Source organism: Magnolia sinica, chromosome 13 (genome assembly GCF_029962835.1).
Source record: "Magnolia sinica isolate HGM2019 chromosome 13, MsV1, whole genome shotgun sequence".
Lineage (NCBI taxonomy): Eukaryota > Viridiplantae > Streptophyta > Magnoliopsida > Magnoliales > Magnoliaceae > Magnolia > Magnolia sinica.
The window spans coordinates 50,106,268-50,116,509 of NC_080585.1; positions in this window are offsets into that span (position 1 = coordinate 50,106,268).

Genomic DNA, 10,242 nt, shown 5'->3' on the forward strand with positions numbered 1-10,242 from the left:
GTGGCATGGAGTATGGGTTGCTTGACTTTGTTGGTAAGAAAGGGATGGGAGAGGCATGGGTTATGTACTTGACTTGTGATTAATTGATTGATGTGATGGGTTGTAAAGATTCTTTCAAAATTCGCACACGTGGCATTTCTTCAGAAAATACGCGGGCCACAACTCCTGGCCTGGATATTGCATCGGTGAGCAAGAGGGGGCGTTGGAACCATGGTGACGGTACAGTCGCCAGGGTACAGGTTTCGAGTCAAGCGGACTCAGATATACAAGATGCAATTCAAGGTCGTACGCAAATATCGATTACAGGTCACGGGCTGCTAGAATTTGACAGGGAGGATCGTGGGAGTCTACGTAACGGTACGGAGTAGGATACAGGCCTTACATAAGTTGTTGGAGTCATCACAGTCTATGCACGCAAAGTGTTTGACTCTTCATAGTTTGTGCTCGCAAGCTGTTGGAATCACCACAGTTTATGCACGCGAAATGTTTAAGTCTTCACAGTTTGTGCTTGCAAGCTGTTGGAGTCTTCACAATTTTACACGCAAAGTGTTTGAGTCTTCACAGTTTGTGCTCGTAAGCAGTTGGAGTCCTCACAGTTTGTGCTCGCAAGCTGTTGGAGTCTTCATAGTTTGTGCTCACAAGCTGTTAGAGTCTTCATAGGTTCTGCACGCAAGCTATTGGAGTCTCCATAGTTTATGCGCACCAAGTGTTTGAGTCTTCATAATTTCTGCTCACAAGCTATTGGTGTCTTCGTAATTTATGATTGCAAGCTGTTGGAGTCTTCAAAGTTTGTACTCGCAAAGTGTTTGAGTCTTCATAGTTTGTGCTCGTAAGCTCTTGGAGTCTTCATAATTTCTACACGCGAGTTGATAGAGTCTTCACAGTTTGTGCATGCAAAGTGTTTAAGTCTTCACAGTTTGTGCTCGTAAGCTATTGGAGTCCTCACTGTTTATGCCGTAAAGTGTTTGAGTCTTCACAGTTTGTGTTCATAAGTTGTTGGAGTCTTCATAGCTTGTGCGTGCAAAATATTGGAATCTTCACAGTTTATGCTCGTAAGCTGTTAGAGTCCTTACAGTTTATGCTCGCAACTTGTTGGAGTCTTCATAGTTTGTGATCGCAAGTTGATGGAAGCTTCATAGGTTCTACACGCAAGTTGTTAGAGTCATCGGAGTTTGTGTGCGCAAGGTGTTTGAGTCTTTACAGTTTGTGCTTGCAAGCTGTTGGAGTCTTTAGAGTTTTACGCGCAAAGTGTTTAAGTCTTCACAGTTTGTGTTCACAAGCTATTGGAGTCTTCACATTGTGCACGCAAATTGTTGGAATCTTCACAGTTTGTGCTCGCAAGCTATTAGATTCGTTACATGTCACGCCCCAAACTCGGAAACCGGGCTCACAAAATTTTCGATCGCCGAATTCGGCGCTTACAACCTCCGTAGAAACTCATTCTCAGCTCCCAGCGCCCATACACCAGGTTTCGATCCTGGGATCCTACAAGGAGGATTTTTCAACATACATTTATCTCATAAGAAGCATAACCACAAGTTTACCCAAATCACAAAGGCAACATCATCATCACATATCCACTGATATAAACAATTAAATACAATGCTGAAAGGGAAATACATATATCAAAAATCAAAGCTCTAAAAGACAGCTGTATGCTCCAACCTCAATGTTGCTGCCACCTAAAGCCACCTGCACGCATCTATCATTCATAAGCTTATGGAAAGCTTAGAGGGTGGTGTACGTGTGTGCGCAAGGTAAGTGTCAAATATGCCATATCAGAGTAATGCGGAAACATGCTGGTAAGTCCATAAATACCATCAGCCTTATCGAAATTATGTGATGCAAAATATAAGAAGCCAATATCATATACTGAGAAAGCAATGTAGATCAGTTATGCAATGTGGAACATAGTAAGCCAAATATCATATAATGAGAATGAAATGCAATATGCAAATCCTAACGATTCCACGAATACCGTTAACCATATCTAAGCCATATTAATATGGAAGCATAGCAACCTCAAATGCCATATGCCGTGGATGTAAAATAATATGTAGTGTGAATGAAATGACCAAGCTAGAGTAAGAAGTCGGGATGATAGTACGTAGTATCATAGGCTATGGGGTCCATCACAAGGGACTTCTATCCGAACTAGTCCTAAACCTAAATTTAGATAGCCAGACCCAATGTGGTAAACTCCCGATCTCAGTTTGGTCGCGCACCCCAATCAAAATCCTGGCCATTACGAAGGTACACATAACAATTAGTTGTGCACCACTAGCTCGAGTGAATAATGAATGAATGAGTAAAATGATGAGTATGTAACTCCTTCTCAAAAGTCCACATATCAGTACTGTATATCTTTGGGATCATCTCCGAGGTCTAGTACACTTTACACAGATTGCCGCCCACTGGAAGTGTAACCAAGCAAGTAGATGAGACCTCACTATCTGCCTGGCTAGTAGTCAGCCAATATCTACCTAGCACGTCGATAGCGAACCCATTTATGAGCTGGTCAAACTTAGCCTATCTATGCCCCCTACTCTCTGGCGGGTAAGGCCACACCCCCTTCCAACTGACCATGACACAGTGAGAAACGCAGCTTACAGGTATTCAGTACTCGGGCGCTCATGTATCTACTTAGTCCAGATGTTGGAGCGTCTCCTGGCCACGGAGGTTTAGGGACTTTCACCCAGGGACATCTATACCACCCCATGTAGAAAAAGATTTTTGGTGTCCCATCTGGCCATCTATGATATGCCTGTGGAGGCTACGACCCTGATATCATTAGGGCGTACAGTAGTTATATCCTAAAATGTGAGATGCATGAGTCATACCATCCAGTCATGCATCAAACCTGCGCGTACCGTGCACTCATGTGGGGCAACTCCGTCTATTAGAGAGTCCCATAATAATCCACCCAATGACATGTACTATGATCAATCACTCCTCATATCAAGCATACATATGATGTGCATGGGCATGGGTCATGAAGCTATACTAAGTATGTTATATGATGATAATGTACTCTCCACATATCAAGGATGGGCCTATACGACCTACTCATATCAAGAATGGGTCTAACGAGGCCTAAGGGAAGGTCACAATGTGGACATTTAACTATCATTTCCCATCAATGTGGACATTTAACCAACATTACTCCCAAGGAGTGGCCCTCATAGGGCCAAACATATAGTGGGGCCCATGGCCTCACATAAGGGCCTCACATACAATATAATGGGCATCACATGGGCCTGATATACATCATAATGGGCCTCATCTCATGGGCCTAATATACATCACAATGGGCCGAATCACATAGGCCTCTCATACATCATAATGGACCTTATATACATCACCATGGGCCGTATCACATGGGCGTGATATACAACACGTTGGGCCTCACTTATGGGCCACATATACATCATAATGGGGCGCATCACATGGGCCATAAATACATCACATTGGGTTTCATCATCTGGGCCTCATACACATCATATTGTGCCTCTCCAGATGGGCCACAAATACATCACAACGGGCCTTATACAATCACAATGGGCCTCATATACATAAGTGGACTGCATCACATGGGCCTCGTATATATTAAGTGGGCCACATCACATGGTCCTCATACACATCATAATGGGCCCCATTACTCGTTCTTAATATACATCACAATGGGCCCCATTACTTGGGCCACAACGGGCCCCGCATACAGCCATAATGGGCTTCACATACGGCCACGATGGCCTTACATACATCAAGTGGGCCCTACATACAGCAGGCAGGCCCTATGTCACATCCCAAACTTGGAAACTGAGCTCACAAAATTTCCTATCACCAAATCCAGTGCCAACTACCTCCGTAGTACCCCATTCTCGGCGCCTAGTGCCCATGTGCCAGATTCCGATCATGGGATCCTACAAGGAGGATTTTCCAATGTACATTTATCTCGTAAGAAGCAAAACTATAGGTTTACTGAAATCACAAAGGCAACATCATCATCACATATCTACTAATATAAACAGTTGAATACAGTGATGAAAGAGAAAATATACATATATCGAAAATCAAAGCTCTAGAAGACCGCTGCTGCGACCTAACGCCACTTGCAGGCATCTATCATGCATAAGCTTATAGAAAGCTTAGAGGATAGTGTAAGTGTGTGTATAAGGTAAGTTCCGAGTATATAATACAAATCCATAAATCATATAATGTCAAAAATACTAGCCAGTCCAAGAGTCATACAATATCGGAGTATACAATATTAGAGTAATGCGGAAAAATGCTGGCATGTCCATAAATATCATCAGCTTATCCAGGCTATGTGATGCAAAAACATAATAAGCCAAATATCATATACTGAGGGTGCAATGCAATATGCAAATCTTGACGAGTCCACGAGTACCATCAACCTCATCTTGGCCATATAAATGCAGAACATAGTAACCCAAAATACCATATGCCACAGATGTAACACAATATGTAGTATAAATGAAATGACCAATCTGAAGTGTGAAGTCGGGATGATAGTACGTAGTATCGTAAGCTATGGGGTCCATCACAAGGTACTTCTATCCAAACTAGTCCCATACCTAAATTTGAAAAGATAAACTCAATGTGATAAACTCCTGATCTCAGGTTGGTCGCATGCCCAACCGAAATCATGGCCATTAGGAAGGTGCACATAATAATCTAGTTATGCACCATCAACCTGAGTGGATAGTGAGTGAATGAATGAATGAGTCAAATGGTGGGTATATAACCCCATACTCAGTATGTCCACATGTCAGTATGGCTCATCTTTGGGATATCACCGGGGTCTAGTACACTCCACAATGGTTGCCGCCTCCCTAGCAGCATAACCAGCGAGTGGAAAAGACATCACTATCCGCCTAACTAGTAGTCTGCCAATACCTACCCAGCTCATCGATAGCAGACCCATTTATGAGCTGGTCAAACTCAGCCTAGCTTACAGCCCCCTCACTCGGGCAGATAAGGCCACACTCCCTTTTAACTGACCATGACATAGTGGGAGATGCCGCCTACTAGTATTCGACACCCAGGCGCTTATGTATCCACTCGGTCTAGACGTTGGAGTCTACCCCGGTACCAAGAGGATTCTGGAACTCTCACCCAAGGACATCCTATGTGCCCACAGTGCTAGAACTAAATATTTTCGGTATCCCATCTAACCATCCACGATGAACCTGTTGAGACCACAGCCCTGATATTGCTAGGGTTCTAGTGATCATGTCACACAGATGCGAGATACATGAGTCATACTATCTAGTCATGCATCAAACCTGCACGTACTACGCGATCATGTGGGGCAACTCCGTCTCTTAAGGAGTCCCTTAAATAACTCAGCCTAATGGTAATGCTATGATCAACCATTCCTCACAACAGGCATGCAAATGATGTGTATGGACATGTTGCATGGTGTAGTACTAAGCATGATCTTAGTGTGTCTTACTAGACTAAGTATACTAGCATGATTATCAAATATAACAAGCAACAACCGGTCTTAACCGGTATGTCACTTACAAGAGTAGGGGTTGAATGATATGCCCCACTGGACATATAGAAGTTCGTACAGAATGGTCCATGTTAAACTATCATAACCTACTCAAGGTACTAGCATATCATACCTCTTAAGGTGGGGTCCACAGAGGGATGGTGGATCTAACACATACATCGAGATAGGCTCTACATAGTGGATATACTAAATCTAGTTTTGCATATTCTTCCATCTACGGTAAGACGTGATGGTGTACTAAGCAACGGATGGCCTAGATGATACACTAATGTCCAAGATGGACCTCGTACTTGTCTCAACAAAGAGACGGACGGTGCAGATGATATGTACATGTCACGAGGTCCTAGCAAATGGGGTACAAGGGTAGGATACACTTCTCGTGGTAATTCAAATGGGTATACAGCAAGACGAGTTCACAAGGTGAGTTAACAGGGTGAACCATTGGGCTTTCTAATCATGAACAAACTGGGCTTCCTTATAGGGCTCAATTCATACACAAGGTGGCTTGGCAGAATTTCTACATCTAGGACTACGTGTCCTTCCAAGGAGATCGGGTAGCCCACTCAACACCTAAATGGGCCTTGGGTATGGTCACTACGCGTGGGCAAAACATGAATCTAAGTGGCCCACATTTCCTATGGAAGGCCTAGTGTGAACACAAGGTGGGCTTAAGGGTTTGGGTACTTCTATTAGCATCAATGGGGGCCCAATAGTTTGGGGTAGCACAAAAAGGTGAGATGAATCACCATGGGCTTAACAACAGGCCCTACGGAGATGTACAATAGGGATATTTAACCACCGTTTACAACGTGGACATTTAACCACCATGCTCCCAAGGTGCGGTCCATTTAGGATTGGGATCGAAATGACAATGGGTCCCTCGGTCCTTAAAATCTCTAGAGGGACGGATGGATAGTGCGCATACAATACACACATCAAGGTGGGCCTCATACATCACAATTGGGCATCTCCTATGGGCCTCAAATACATCATAATGGCCACATCCCATGGGCCTGAAATACATCACAATGGGCCTCACCTCATGGGCTTTAAACACATGGCAAGGAGCTATATCCATGGGCCTTAAATACATCACAATGGGCCACTCACACGGGCCCAATATAAGTCACAATGGGCCTCATACATGGGCCGCTTATAAATCACATTAGGCCGCATTACATGGGCCTATATACATCACAATGGGACTCATATACATCAAGTGGGCCACATCAATGGGCCACACCAATGGGCCTCATATACATCAAGTGGGCTGCATCAATGGGCCGCACCAATGGGCCTCATATACATCAAGTGGGCCACATCAATGGGCCGCACCAATGGGCCTCATATACACCAAGTGGGCCGCACGATCTACATCATTCATCTATTTTAAAGATCATTCTAGAGCATTTAAAAAAAATGTATCATATCGAAAGATCATCTGGACTATACCACAAATAATAGTGGAGATAATGATTTCTGCCATTAAAATTCCCAGGGCCCACCATAACGATTATTTTCCATTCGATCTGTTCATAAGGTTGCAAAGACCTAAATTAAAATTAAATTTCATACTGATCCAAAACTTCTGTACTCCCAAAGAAGGTTTCAATAGTAGGTGTTCAAACCTCCACTGTTTTTGGCAGTGTGGTCCACTTGATAATTGGATCTGCGTCATTTTTAGTCTCAGCCCTTAAGACGGGCTTGCCAATTGGATGAACGATGTGGATTTAACACATGCCTCATGATCAGGCTGCTGTCCAGGCCCTTGGACGGACGGCCTGGATATAAAAACACATATGTCATGGTGGTCCACGTCAACTAGTTGGACGGTATAGATGAAACACACACCATATGGGACCCAAAGAACTTACTAACGCAACAGCAACTGTAATTGCTGGTGTGGGGTCCACACGTGTGACCCACTAAAAAAATGGATGGACGGTCTAGATTATCATAGTACTGCATGATTAGACCCGCAGCTGCTACAGCCCAAACAAATGGACGGTGTGGATGAAACACATTCATCAAGGTGGGCCCGATAGATGGATGGCGTGGACATATAATACACAAATTACTGTGGGATCCCACGTACGCATTACAAGGAGAATGAGATAGATACAAATTTTAGGTGGGACCCAATGAACTTGCCGACGTCATGTAGTGGGACCCACTGCTGGACGGTGATTGGGATGTACGTCCCATACATCAATGGTAGGCGCCATGTAGCACCGTCCAAAGATGGACAGTGCAGATGAAAAATACATACATTTAAGGCGGGTCCCACCATCCCTCTTGGACGGTGTGGATAAGACTCATACGTCTGTGGGTACCACATAACTTGCTGACATTATCCCACCAGCCACATGCTGCTGGGACCCACATAGATGGATGAATGGTGTGGATTCATCCTGCCTCACATCAGTTGCATAGCCGGTGTGCGGTAGCCAGCCAATCTGCTCATGGTGGGTGGGGCCCACCACAATACATATATTACAAATGTATATAACATATATATATATATCAATATTTATTTACTTATCTATTTATTTATTTTATTTTTTTTCTTTAAAAAAAAATTGTCCAGCGTCTAGGTGGGATTCCCAACATCACAACAATGGACAGTGTGGATCATCACATGGAGTACGGTGGGCCACATAGTTAGATGGATGGAGTAGATATAACACATATATTGGTGGGGCCCACTCCATCATAAAGGAGAGAGAGAAAGAGAGAGAGAGAGAGAGACGTGAGGTGGGGAGGAGCTCCGCCATTGTGAGCTCCCCCTTAATCATATAACACATATATAAATGGGCCCCACTACATGCGAGCCTAACAATAAAAGTTCAACGATGGAGATCCCTTTACACCAAAGAAATGCAAGGTCTAGATGACCATTCAAAATGAAAAATAAACATCATGATGGGGTCCATGGAGAATGACCCCATCATGGGATGATCATATGAATTATGGTAGGCCATCGGCCACACCTAGGGTCCAAAGTGAGATCCATACCATCAATCGGTAGGCCCCACACTTGGTCCATCATTAAAAATAAAATCTAAGCCTATAAAATACTCATCGTTGGATCTTCTTGGTCCAATGGAATGCCAAACTCCTTGGCTCTCTCTTTGATGGAGGTTGATGAAGGTTGGGGGGTTAAGATGGGAGATGAAAGGGGTAGGAAATGGGCTACACACAAAGCTCTCTCACTCCTTAGAAGTGCTTGGACGATTGCTTCTCTTGCTTGGGAGAATGGGTGGAGAATGAGAGAGAGAGAGAGAGAGAGAGAGAGAGAGAGGTTGTTGTAAGAGGAGGTGACGTAGATGGTATGGGCTCTCTTGACTTTTGGGGGCATGAGGTGGCATGGGGTATGAATTGCCTTGACTTGTTGGTAAGAAAGGAATGGTTAGGTATAGGTTCATTTGACTTAGTGAAGAGAGAGGCATGGGTGAGTGATGGGTTGTGATGGGATGTACTTGACTTGATTGATGTGATGGGTCGTAGAGATTCTCTCGAAATCCGTAATGCGCAGTGTTTCTTCGAAATAATCACGGGCCTACAACTCTTGGCCTGGGTATCGCATCGGTGCGCAAGACACGGCATTAGAACCGTGGTGACAGCACAGTCACAATGGTACAAGCTTCGAGTAGAGCTGACTCAGACTCACAGGATACGACTTAGGGTCGCTCACAAATGCTGATTACAGGTCGTGGGTCGCCAGAATTCGACGCGGAGGATCGCGGGAGTCTACGGAACGGTACAAACTAGGATATGGGCCTTACACCCGATGCACACAGCAGGTGGGGCCTGCAGATGAACAACATGGATATGCATGCATCAAGGAGGGTTCCCACCATCTAGCAGCTGGACGGTGGGGATATATAAAACATAGATCATCGTGGCCTCATGTGGGGCCCATAAATGCACGAAGTGGATACAACATTGCATCAAAGTGGGCCTACGTGTACAACGACGGACAAACGATGTGGATTTAAAATATGTACATCATAGTGGTTCCCATCGTCCAGACCACTAGACGGTGAGGATTTACAATACGTACATCGAGTGAGGGCCCCACTTCCACGTGTGGATGGTGTGGGTGATGCACGTACATCACGTGCGGCCCCATAAGTGGCTCTGTGTATATAGCACATGAGGTGGGTCCCATCTTCTAGACGAACAGATGGACGACGTGGAGAACACATACATGAAGGTGGGCTACACCGTGGATGGACGATGTAGATACAGAATACATGCATCCAAGGTGGGCCCCACCCTACACGTGCAGCACCTGTGGGTGGGTCCCACACACCAGAAAAAAATGGACGGATGGTGTGGGTATGACACATACCTCATGATGGAGGCCCACAGACTTAGCTGAAATCGTACCTCAGCTAATAGTTGGTGTGAGGTACTCCAGCCAATCCCACCTCCCATCGTCTAGAGATTGGATGGTGAGGATACAACACATCCATCATAATCAGCCTCAAATCGAGCTGACTGTTGTATTTCCCATCATCCAGCAATGGATGATGAGGATGGGACACACCTCGGTGGGCCCTGCAGCTGTTGGACGGTGTCCAGCAGCATCCTAGGCTACTGGCCCAACCAATGGATCTTCTAGATATAACATATGCCCTAGTGGGGTCCACATCGGCGTGGCCCACCCCACATGGCATGGATGAAAAACATGAATC